Source organism: Panthera leo, chromosome E2 (genome assembly GCF_018350215.1).
Source record: "Panthera leo isolate Ple1 chromosome E2, P.leo_Ple1_pat1.1, whole genome shotgun sequence".
Classification (NCBI taxonomy): domain Eukaryota; kingdom Metazoa; phylum Chordata; class Mammalia; order Carnivora; family Felidae; genus Panthera; species Panthera leo.
Window position 1 is genome coordinate 17386541 of NC_056693.1, and position 13126 is coordinate 17399666.

Consider the following 13126-nt stretch of genomic DNA (forward strand, 5'->3'; position numbering starts at 1 on the left):
GTACCCTGGGGAGGCTTGGTGGCTCATTGGTTAAGCCTCTGACTCTTGATTTCAGCTTAAGGCATGATCTCACTGTTCATGAGATCAAGCCCCACATCAGGCTCTGTGCTGACAACATAGAGCCTGCCTGGGATTCTCTCTCTCCCTCTCTCTCTGCCCTTCCCCCTCAAAACAAATAAACATTATTTTTAAAAAGCCACTTTATTATAGACAACATATAGTTGGGGTTTTTTAAAATCCAATCTGATGATCTTTTAATGACTGATTTTAAACCTTTTAGATTTAATTTACATATTCACAGATTTGGTTTTATTTTTTTATTTTTTTTTCAGAGATTTGGTTTTAGATCCTTTTTTTGTTTCTTCCCTATTTTTACTTCCTCTTTCCCTTTCTTGCCTTCTTTAGTTTCATTTTATTATATTTTATTATTCCATTTTAATTTATCTATTTAGTTTTTTACTATTTCTCTGATTATTGTCTTTAGTAGTTGCCATGGGAATTATAATATACATAATAAATGATCCACTGTATACTTTTTAAATTACTGTTTTACCACTTCATGTTGAATGTCGAAGTCTTATCACCATATATGTCCTTTTAGTCTCTCTTTCAAGGGGAGTTTTAGTTTTCCCTTTGGCATCATTTGTCATCCACCTCAAGAACTTCATTTGCATTTCTTTTAGAGCAAGTCTGCAGGTAGTGAATCATCTCAGTTTTCTTTATCTGAGAATATCTTTCTTTATCCTCCATTCCAAAAAGTTATTTTCACGGAGTAGAATTTGAGATTGACAGTGCTTTCCTTAAAGCACTTTAAAAATGTTGTTCTACGGGGCGCCTGGGTGGCGCAGTTGGTTAAGCGTCCGACTTCACCCAGGTCACGATCTCGCGGTCCGTGAGTTCGAGCCCCGCGTCAGGCTCTGGGCTGATGGCTCAGAGCCTGGAGCCTGTTTCCGATTCTGTGTCTCCCTCTCTCTCTGACCCTCCCCCGTTCATGCTCTGTCTCTCTCTGTCCCAAAAATAAAAAAAAAAAAAAAAAAAAAAAAATGTTGTTCTACTACCCATGGCATTCATACTTTCTGATGAGAAACTCAGTTATTAAAGGTATTCTCCTATATATAATATGTCAATTTTCTTTGGACGCTTTCAAGATTTTTTTTTCCCCTTGGATTCTCAGCTGTTCAATTATGGTCTGTCTCAGCAAAGATTTCTTTTTAGTTTATACTTTTTGTGGGATTATAGGCATACCTCATTTTATTGCACTTTGCAGATCAGGCATTCATTTCTGGAGCAAGTCTATTGGTGCCAGTTTTCCAACAATATTTGCTCACTTTGTGTCTCTGTGTTATATTTTGGTAATTCTTGCAATACATCAAAATTTTCATTATTTGTTGTGGTGATGTGTGATCAGTGATTATGACTCACTGAAAGCTCAGATGATTAGCATTTTTTAGTGATAAAGTGTTCTTCAAGGTATGTATATTTTTTTACATAATGCTATATTGCACACAACATACCATAGTATAGTGTAAACATATTTACACTATAAACATTTTATATGAACTGGGAAAACAAAAACTTCACTTGACTCTCTTTATTGTGATATACTTTATTGTCGTAGTCTGGAATCAAACCCACAGTATCCCAAGGCATGCCTGTACATTCTTTCTTGAATCTGTAAGTTTATATTTTTTGCCAAATTTGATAGGTTTTTGGCCATTATTCTTTAAATATTTTCTCTTCATGGAAATTTCTTCTCTCCTTCCACAATTCAAATGACACAGTGTTAAAACTTTTGGTATTGTCCCTTAGGTCCCAGAGTTTGTTAAATTTTTTAAATCTTTTATATTTGATAATTTTTATTGATCTATGTTCATATTCACTAAATCTTTTGTTTCCTCCATTTTGTTATTGAGCCCATCAAGTAAGTTTTCATTTTTATTATCATTTTTCAGTTCTAAAATTTCCTTTTGGTTCTTTTCTTCTAGATTCTATTTCTAGCTTCTAGCTTCTAAAGAATGCTTAGTCATTCTTTCCAGAGTGTTCACCTTCACTTCTTGGAATATGGTTTTCATAGCTGTTTAAAAGTCTTTGGTAATTTTGGTAATTTTGTTGGGGTCTTTTTTCCCCATTGTGACTTGGAATTTTCTCATTATTTGTATACAGAATACTTTGTTTCTTGGATGTTTTTTCTCTTTTTTTAATTTTTTAAAAATAATGTTTATTGTTCAGAGAGACAGAGCATGAATGGGGGAGGGGCAGAGGGAGAGGGAGACCCAGAGACCAAAGCAGGCTCTAGGCTGTGAGCTGTCAGCACAGAGCCTGACGTGGGCTCAAACTCACCTCCAGATGGTGACCTGAAGTTGGACACTTAACCGACTGAGCCACCCAGGTGCCCCAGACATTTTTTTTTTAAGTAGGCTTCATGCCCAGTGTGGAGCCCCAATGTGGGGCTCGAACTCACAACCCCAAGATCAAGACCTGAACTGAGATCAATTGTCAGACACTTAACCAACTGAGCCACCCAGGCGCCCCTGTTTCTTACGCATTTTGAATAATTTGACTCTCTGGGTCTAGCTTAAATCCTATGGAATTTGATAGTTTTGGTTTGTTTTAGCTGGCAGTTTATTTACATTCAGCGTGCATGTTCCAAATCACTTTCTGTGCCCTGAGGCTCCAATGTCAGTTCAGTTTTTGATGCATTTGTAGTGTTGTTATGCTTTATCTTATGTGTGCTTCACTCAGTACCCATTTGGGGACCCAGATAATGATCTACCTTCTGATTCAGTTCTCAAGGCCTTTGGTATGCTGCCTAGGGTCAGATCTACACACGTACAGCTTGAGAGTGCTTCCCTCAAGCCCATATACCATATGGGACCCCTGACTTGAGTTGCCTCCTCTCCTCTATCTTCCCAGGACTCTTTAGTTCCCAGAGGTCCCATTCCTAATCCAGTTAGATCTAAAAGGCTTTAGTTTTCTTTTCTTTTATTTTCTTTTTTTAAGTAGGCTCCACAGCCAACCTGAGGCTTGAACTCATGACCCAAATATCGAGAGTTGCATTCTCTACTGACAGAGTCAGCCAGGTTCCCCTTTACTTTTCCTATTCTGCTGTGCCCTTCCCACAACTAGGGTCTCCTCCAGTGCCAAACAGTAGGTGTATAAAGAGAAAAAAGTAATGAGATTTCCTCTACTCTATTCAAAACTAATAAGGTAGGATTCAAAACTAATAAGGTAGTATTTCCCTTTCTCAGGGTTTAAGTACTTGCTGGCAGCTGCTACAATCACCACCTATTCATGATTGCAGCTTTCAGGACTAGTGTTTGCCAGAGGTGAGATCTGAAAGAGAACAGCAACATTAATTTCTTACACATTATCTACCCCACAAAATCCTCTTCCTCCCACTTATCCAACCAGAGAGCCTCTCTCGAGCTCTTTCTATTTCAGCCTTGGTACACAGTTCTGGGATTCAAATTGTGTTTTAGTCCAGGCCAGAAAACTTAACCACCAGATTGGTCAAACTTCCAAATTCTTGTTTCCTTCTCTAGTTACTAAAATTTAGTTTCCGTTTTCTCTGATAGCTGTACATCTATTCTGTCTAGAATTTTAATAGCATTCAGTGGATGAGACAGGGTGGAATATACTAATTTTATCTTAACTGATATTGGCTCTTTTTTAAACTTCTTGAGTTTGGATACATCTTGCTTAAGAAGCTGGGAATAGACTGCAATCATTGGCACAATTATATAAATTTCTAAATAGTGACTGATAAGCAAAACAAAGTTCTGCTCTCAAACCATGATTTCCTCCGTGCCTGGTTTCTTTGCTAATGTTTTCCTTAGAGTATTTGTATTCATATTCATAAATTAGATTTTTTTTAGAAACTATCCTCATCCAGAATTGTTTCAGACTGTTAGTCTTATAGAATTAGTTTGTAAAATTCTTTTACAGATTATCTCTTCAGTTTTTACCTGGTGATTTATTTAAGTATTTTTTAAAAAGAGAGATCTTGGACCAAACTTTCCTTTTCCCACTACATTTATTAGATCAGGCCAATTTCTACTTTGAGCCAATTTTGAAAAAAATTATTTTAAATATATGGTATTACCATGTTATTTTAAAACTCTCCGTAAGTATATGTATACCACCTTATTAATACCATTGTATTTCTCATCTTTATAGTGATCAGATTTATAAGTCTAGTTTAGATTGGTGTTCTTTCCACAGGAAATAAATTAGATATGTTTTACTCTTCCTTCATCAACTTCTAACTGTATAAGCAGTTTCCTTCTGCTGGATTCAGGTTAATTTGTTCTTTTTCTAGTTTCTTAGGTTTGGATTGCTTCAACAGTTTTATCAACTCTCCACTATGTGACAGACACTGTATTAGAACTAGGATTATAGGAGCGCCTGGGTGGCTCAGTCGGTTAAGCGTCCAACTTCAGCTCAGGTCATGATCTCTGTTTGTGAGTTCGAGCCTGCTTTGGATTCTGTCTCCTACTCTCTCTGCCCCTCCCCACTTGTGCTCTCTGTCTCTCAAAAATAAATAAATGAAAAAATTAAAAAAAAAAAAAGAACTAGGATTATAAGTGTAATCTTGTGGGACAATTATCAATTGTTAGATAGTGACTATTAAGCAAAGCAAAGTTCTGGCCCTAATTCTTCATTTCCTGCATTTATTAAAGAGTACTAATTTCCCACAAGATGACCTTCCAAAGATGACTTTGATCACCTCCTACAGGTTTTAATATATAGCAACTCATTATCGCTCATATCTGAATGAACTATTTCAACTCTGGTCTTCACTTTGAATCAAACAAATAAAATATAAATTTCCAAGATGGGGTTTAGAATCACTTCACAGATTACTTCCTAATTGTAAGGATACAAAACAACCTTTAAAATGGAGAGATTTGACCGTCATCACCTTAACCATTTGACCAAATTTGGCCTCATGATATCAATATGTGCCTCTTGATGTATGACAATGCAAAATACATAATTTATTAAATATTCTTACAAAATTGTTTAACACAAATTCAATCTTCTCTCTACACTTAATTTCCAGTGTAGATGGCAGAATAAGTTAAATGACAACATTAGGAAACAAGCACAACAATCCAAAATATGGAACACCCTACAAGATAACTACACGGACTCTAAGAAGAAAAAGCCAACATCGTGGAAAAAAAGGAGTAAAGGTAGAGAACTAAACTAGACTAAAAGAGACATATCAACTAAATGTAACTTATGAACCTAGAATTGACTCTAGATAAAAAGAAAAATAAATAGCTATTGAAGTCAATCTTGGGACACCTAGGAAAATTTGAACATGGCATCACCTTATATATTTTAGAAGATGTGACTGTATTCTGGCTATATAGAAAATTATAGGAAGATAAAGCAAAAATGACAAACTGTTAGCTTTTAAACAGGGTGGGAGTGTGTAGGGTAGTAAACCTGCCTACAGGTAGGTTTTAAACAGGTGGGAGTGTGTAGGGTAGTAAAAGCACATTCATTGTACTTTTTTTTTTTTTCATTGTACTTTTTCAACTTCCCTGTATGTTTGGAAGTTTTCATAATGACAAGATGGGGAAGTTTTGTGGACAGTTTTCTCCCTGTTATCCTTTTAATAATTTCTAATAAATTTTGAATTCTAAGAAAAGAGTGTAGATTATAGAACATCTGTTATTTGGACCTAACCACAAACTGCATCATATCCTTTTCTACTTCTTCAGCAAACTAGCTATATTCTCAATGTATATTGATAGCCACTAATTCCAGAGTATTTATTCCAGCATTAATTTCCTGATGCAACTTAGGAATGAAGTTATCTCACATGTTCTTTTTTCTTTTTTAAGTCTGTTTAGTAATCTGTACACCCAATGTGGGGCTCAAACCCATGACCCCAAGATCAAGAGTCACGTGTTCTTCTAACTGAGCCAGCCAGGCACCCCCAGCTTCTTTATATTCTACTGTACTTTATTCAGAATCAATGATCTCAAGTTCAATAGGAGATGGGTTGTGATTGGAGGCTTACTAAGTTCATTACCAATATGGTCTTTCAGAAGAATTCACTAATAGTTATGCTATTGATTATCACCAGAAGAACAGTAGCTAATCTTTATTTGCCAAATAATCTTACAAGGGTTAACAGCTACTAATCCTCACAAAAAAACACTATTAGATAGGTATTAACTTCACCATTTTATAACTGAGGCACAGAGCTAATAAGTATATTGTTACATATCTTGAAGATGATGATCAGCTAAGTATGTGCTGTGACTAAAGGCTTTCCTTCAGTTCCACAACTGACAGAATAAGAAATTCTTCTCTAGAGTGAATTTGCTGACATCCAACAGGAATTGAGTGATTCTAGGTCTTTTTTATATTCAATAAATTAAGATACCTGGTATGAAATCTTTTATGACAAATAAATTCTAAGAATGACCCCCCAGAAAAGGGTTTCCTAAACATTTTCCCCTAGTATTAATATTCTATGAAGAATGCAGTAAAGGAAAAAGTACTTTTATATAAACTCAATAAGGGTACAAATTCTCAGATTTGATAGTGGCATGAATATTGGGCCTTCATACATTCCTCACCTTTTTTAGAGTTTTTCACCATTATAAATTCTATGATGTTCATTCAATAAGGTATAAACAAAATCTGAAGGCATCCCACATTCTTTACATTCACAGTTTCTCCTTAGTGTACATTCAATGATGCTCATTTTATCTAAAATGCCTTGGGGCGCCTGGGTGGCGCAGTCGGTTAAGCGTCCGACTTCAGCCAGGTCACGATCTCGCGGTCCGTGAGTTCGAGCCCCGCGTCAGGCTCTGGGCTGATGGCTCGGAGCCTGGAGCCTGTTTCCGATTCTGTGTCTCCCTCTCTCTCTGCCCCTCCCCCGTTCATGCTCTGTCTCTCTCTGTCCCAAAAATAAAAATAAAAAACGTTGAAAAAAAAAAATTTAAAAAAAAAAAATAAAAAAAAAATAAAATAAAATAAAATGCCTTCCCACATCACTCCTCACTTCATAGGATTGTTTTTTCAGCATTGTGAAAGATCTGATAAGTAAGGATTCAATGAAGTTGAAAGGACTTTCCACATACCTTCAATTCAGAATTTCTCCTTAATATGCATTTTTTATGTTGATTAAATGTTGAACTCCATCTACAGACCTTCTCACATTCCTTATATTTGTAGGGTTTCTCTTTAGTGTGCATTCTCTGATAATGGTTAAGTTGAATTCTGTCTAAGGCCTTGCCAAACATTTCTTATATTCATAGGGCTCCTCACTAGTATGAATACTCTGATGACCTTTCAGGTGTGAATGAAGGCTTTCCTACATTCCTTACATTCAAAGATTTCTCACCTTTGTGAATTTTTTATGTCGACTAAATTGTTGATGCAATATAAATGATTTTCATATTCCTTACATTCATAGAGTTTTCACTAGTATGAGTTTTCTGGTGTATTCTTACATACTTGCCCAAACTAAAAGTCTTTCCACATTCCTTACATTCATAGGGTTTCTCACCAGTATGAGTATTTTGGCATACTCAAAGACCTATGCCAAAACTAAAAGCCTTCCCGCATTCTAGACATTTATAGGGTTTCACTCTATTATTTTTCAGATGTTGAGTGAGTTGTCACAAAGCGTAAAGGCCTTCTCACATTCTTTACATGCATACAGCTTCTCACTAGTATAAATTCTTCCATTATTGATTAGGTCTGAGCCATAATTAAAGATCTTCCCACATTCCTTACGTTAATAAATGTTTTCTCTATTAGGAATTCTGTGATGTAGGGTAAGGGATATATCTCTGTGAGTAGCTACATATTCATGATGATTTTCATTTGGCTGAAATATTCTTCTTGACGTTCTTATTGTTCCTCAATGTTGACTTTGTTCTTCTGCTATTTTGGATAATGGAACTCTCAGAATGAAGCATTTTCTTTCCTTTGTCTTCCATTTGTACAAATTTATTTCAAAAATATATTCTTCTGGAGGTAATGTCTTTGTATCATACCGGGTCTCCAAACCTGAAAAGAAAAAGAACCAGAAAACAAACAAAATTTGTTTTCCCATACTGGGGGGAGATAAGTAAAATAAACTATAAAAAGAAAAACTGTAGATAAACAGTAGAGATAAGTGATAAGCTGAAAATAATGCACATTAGAAAGGAAGAAAACAGAGTTTAGAGAATAATCCACGTGTATGTTGTAAGGTCTGTGACAAAGAAAACACATTAAATCATTAAATCATTGGGTCTACAATTTAAGTGTTCAGTTAGAATCACCTAGAGAGGCTGTTGCATGTATCAATTTCAGAAACCAGACCAGACCAAGTGAATCAGAATCTTTAAGAGTAGGCCTTGGGAATTTGTATTGTTAACCCCACCATCAGATACATCTGAGGCAGATCAATGTTTGACATTCTCTACTTGCCTATGGTATTTTTTCCCAGTGGTTTCTAACTATACTAGAATAATATATGATCACTTAAAAATGGATAACAAGGCCCTTCTATTAAGAGCTCATCTCAAGCCAAGACCCTTTTAACCTATAAATCATGTCACATCATTTCCCATCTCTTAGAACTTCCCATATGGTGTTTCATCCCCATGATCCTCTGGTATAGCTCTTTGTAGGACTAGCTCCTTCTCATTCTTCAGGTCCCAGATTAAAAGTAATTTCTTCAGGGGTGGCTCAGTTGGTTAAGTGTCCAACTCTTGATTTCAGCTCACGTCATGATCTCACAGTTCATGAGTTGGAGCCCCCACGTCAGGCTCTGTGCTGACAGTGTGGAACTCGCTTAGGATCCTCTCTCTTCCTCTCTCTCTGATCCTCATCCAACATCCCTCTCAAAAATAAATACACTTAAAAAGAAAAAGAAAATAAAAGTAACTTCTTCAGGGGCACCTGGATGGCTCAGTCAGTTAAGCATCTGACTCTTGATTTAGGCTTAGGTCACGATCTCATGGTTCGTGGGACTGAGCCCTACATTGGGCTCTGCACGCTGACACTGCAGAGCCTACTTGGGATTCTCTCTCTCCCTCTCTCTCTGCCCCTCTCCTACTTGCGTACATGCACTCTCTCTCTCTCTCTCTCTCTCTCAAAATAAATAAACTTAAAAAAATGAAAAGTAAAATATGAATAAAGATAAATAATACAAAGACAAGTCACTGAGGAAGATACTTCGATGCTTATCAAAATACTCTTTACCATAATTATGCAATAGTTGCTATGTACGGCTCATTGCCTATAATCTCTCACATCTTCCATTATAACTGACCTATCTTTTTCCTACAGTGATTAAATACATTTTCCTGTATCATTTTCCTTTCAGATGGAAATGAAGTTGATCCAAACAAGCTCAGTTAAATGTACAAATAGAAAAGGTGACTGCATTTTTCTGTTGTATTTACTCTTAAATATAAAGGTATCTCCACCACAGCTGACCATCTGTCCTGTGGCTGCCCTTTGTCCCCCATTTCAATAAGGCAATAGGATGTTTAATTTCATATTCACTTTTAATATTACACATCTACCCAAAGATGACCAATCTTTTTGCTCAGTGAAACATTTTGTCAGGTGTTCCAATCTATTTCTTCATGGTCAAGGCTAACCAGTATCTTAATGATTATTCTGGTATTATAATAGATAATATAGTAGGTGTATCCAAAATAGGTTATGGTATGCTAAAAATCAAAATGTTGACAGGGCTGTGTTTCTTCTGGAAGCTCCAGGGGAGAATCTACTTCCTTCCCTTTTCTAGCTTCTTGTGGTTGCCTTCATTCCCTGACTCATGGGACATCTTGTGCTAGACTCATATGGAAGTAGATTGCCTATCCTTACATAGGTGAGTGATCTTTATTATAAAATTAATGCATTAATTTTCTTACTATTTTATAACACTGCTTTTAAATAATTAAGTCACTGCAAGTATGCCTCTCTCTCATAATTGGAGAAACTGCTTATCAGCCCATGATCACAGGTAAGTGGCTTTTTTAATGTAACAATGTTTCTAATGCTGTATTATGAATATGACTGTAATAATATATGCCATAAAAATGCTGTAATGATTCATTCATTAAAGTATAGGTTAGGTTACCATGAAGCAATCACATCTTTACACTAGGCTAACATGAGGCAGTCATATTGCTGCTTTTTCAGTATCAATGCATGAATTGTTACACTTGTAAATATATATGAATTTCTTTTTCAAATTACCTTTTCATTTTTGATGTCCAGTGTTGGTAATATGTATAATATCTACAGTGTTTTGTATCATATAAGACAATTTTGATATAGGTGCTGACAGACAATTCATCTTGTAAACAGACAACATAAACTCAGGATATCAATAAATACAGTACAGTTCTATAAATGCATTTTCTCTTCTTTATGACTTTTTTAACAACGTATTCTTTTCTCTAGCTTACTTCATTGAGAGAATATAGTATGTGGATACATATAACATACAAAATATATCAATTGACTCTTCATGTTATTGGTAAGGCTTCTAGTCAACAGTAGGCTACTGGTAGGTAAGTTTTGGGGGGAGTCATAGGTTATACACAGATTTCAACTATGTGGGGTGGGGGATTGGCACCCCTAACCTCCTTCATGATCAAGGTTCAACTGTATACTATGAGTCTGGAGCAAAGAAGCCATCAAAGACTCCTAGTCACATCAAAAAGGAAACAATCTGAAGAGGCTCCCACTGATCACACACGGGGCAATTTGAATATAAATTTAAGACTAGTAACCATAATAATAATTGTAATAACTGCTGAAACATCAAAATTTTTAAACCTATGAATTCATAATGATAATTTTTAAATTATTTGGTAATTTTTAGAGGATGAAATCAAGAATGGCTGCTAACATCACAAAAAGAGAAACAACTAGACAGTATATGCTTCCTGATGAAACACACAATATTAATTTAGCTTGTTTATAGAAAATAAAGGCAATAAGTAAATAAAGGGAGGTACATGCTAAATAATAGATGATCCAGTTTATTCAACATAATAAATTACAAGGAGAAAAAGACAGAGAAAGGGATCAGCAACAACAACAAAACCATACTGAAACAGTTAAGTAGCTCATGAGAGAATCAGTGACTATATGACTGCTCTGAAGAAATTGGATAGCATGCAATAGAGGAAAGGAGACTGGAAATATGAAAGCAAGGCTCAGAGTCTAAAAGAAAAGACAAAGATCTTATTGGTCTTCCAGAAAATAACAGGATAAAACTATATTCAAAGATGTAATAGCCAAAATTTATTCAGAACTAACCAATTTTTTCTTTGTGTACATCATTTTTCATTTTTTCCAGAGTACCTGCTTAGAAGATTCTGTTCATGATAAACTCTATCAATTCTGTTCATCTAAAAACATCTTTACCTTTGATCTGAAAAATGTCTTTTTTTAAAATGTCTTTATTTTACCTTTGATCATTTTCAGCCACTACAGAAAATGGAGGTTCCTCAAAAAATAAAAAATGTAACTATCATATGAACCACAGTTCCACTCTGGGTATTTAGCTGAAAAAAATGAAAACACTAACTCAAAAAAAGATATTTGTACCCCCATATTCACTGCAGCATTATTTACAAAAGTCAAGATATAGAAAAAACCTAAGCATCCATAGACAGATGAATGGATAAAGAAAATGCAACACACACACACACACACACACACACACACACACACAGGAATATTATTCAGCCATAAAAAATAAATCTAGCCATTTGCAACAACATGTGTGGACCTTGAGAGCATTATGCTAAGAGAAATAAGATATGCTAAGTGAAATAAGTCAGACAGAGAAAGAAGAAAAACGCCAAGCTTGTGGATATACAGAAATAGATTGATGTTGCCAGAGGCAGGGAGTGAAAGGTGTGTGAAATGGGTGAAGGGAGTCAAAAGGTACAAATTTTCAGTTATAAAATAAGTAAGTAATAAGGTTGACATGTACAGCATGGCAACTATATTCAGTTGAAAGCTGCTAAGAGAATCTTAAAAACTGTCATTACAAGAAAAAAATTATGTAACTATGTAAGGTGACTTATGTTAACTAAATTTATTGTGGCAATAATTTTGCAATATATACAAATATCAAATCATATTGTATACCTGAAACCAATATAACTTTGTATTTCAATTATAGCTCAAAAAATAAAGACATATTTAAATGTATTGCCACGGAAAAGATCCAAAACATATTGCTAATTAAAAAAATATCCAGGGGCACCTAGGTGGCTCAGTTGGTTAAGTGTCAGACTCTTGATTTCAGTTCAGGTCATGATCTTATGGTAGTGAGATCAAGCCCTGCATCAGGCTCTGCCTCTCCCTTTTCCTCTGCCTCTCTTTCACTCACACTCTCTCTTTCTCTCCCTCTGCCTCTGCTCCACTCACACTCTTTCTCTAAATAATTAACTAATTAATTAATTAAGAATAAAAGTCCAGGCAAAGTTAGGATTTGAATCCAGGCAGTCTGGCTCCAGAGTCTGTGCTTTCAACTTCCAAACCAGTGAAGTAGAAATAAATACTGGAATAAATTTTATTTTTTAAATTCCAAATCTAAATCAATCCAAAACAATGCAAAATAAAACAAAATAAAAACAGAAAAAGTGAGACAAAGAGCACAAAATAAGATGGCTAAAAAGTTCAAATACATGAGTAATTATAATAAATAAAATGGTTAAAGGGAAGACAAACTCCAACCCCATTAATGTTGATTTATTTTTGACAGAGAGAGAGAGACAGAGACAGAGACAGAGAGAGAGAGAGACAGAGCGTGAGTGGGGGACGGGCAGAGAGTGAGGGAGACACAGAATACGAAGCAGGCTCCAGGCTCTGAGCTGTCAGCACAGAGCCCGATGTGGGGCTCAAACCCACAAATGGTGAGATCATGACCTGAGCTGAAACCACGCAGGCGCCCCTATTAAAACTTAAAAAAAAAATTTTTTTTAACTTTTATTTTTGAGACAGAGACAGAGCATGAACAGGGGAGGGGCAGAGAGAGAGGGAGACACAGAATCTGAAACAGGCTCCAGGCTCTGAGCTGTCAGCACAGAGCCCGACACGGGGCTCAAACTCACGGACCGTGAGATCATGA

The 13126-nt window shown here is 35.7% G+C and overlaps 1 long non-coding RNA gene across 2 annotated transcripts; it reads left to right on the top strand.

Moving 5' to 3' along the window:
- Positions 1–4425: 4425 nt before the first annotated feature.
- Positions 4426–10793, top strand: LOC122208284. 2 transcript variants are annotated; one of them, XR_006197179.1, is made up of 5 exons: positions 4426–4460; positions 5068–5195; positions 9347–9398; positions 9776–9859; positions 10438–10793. It is a non-coding gene; the product is annotated as an uncharacterized LOC122208284 (long non-coding RNA). The 2 variants fall into 2 exon arrangements; XR_006197178.1 differs by having other exon boundaries at positions 9776–10793.
- Positions 10794–13126: the final 2333 nt, after the last annotated feature.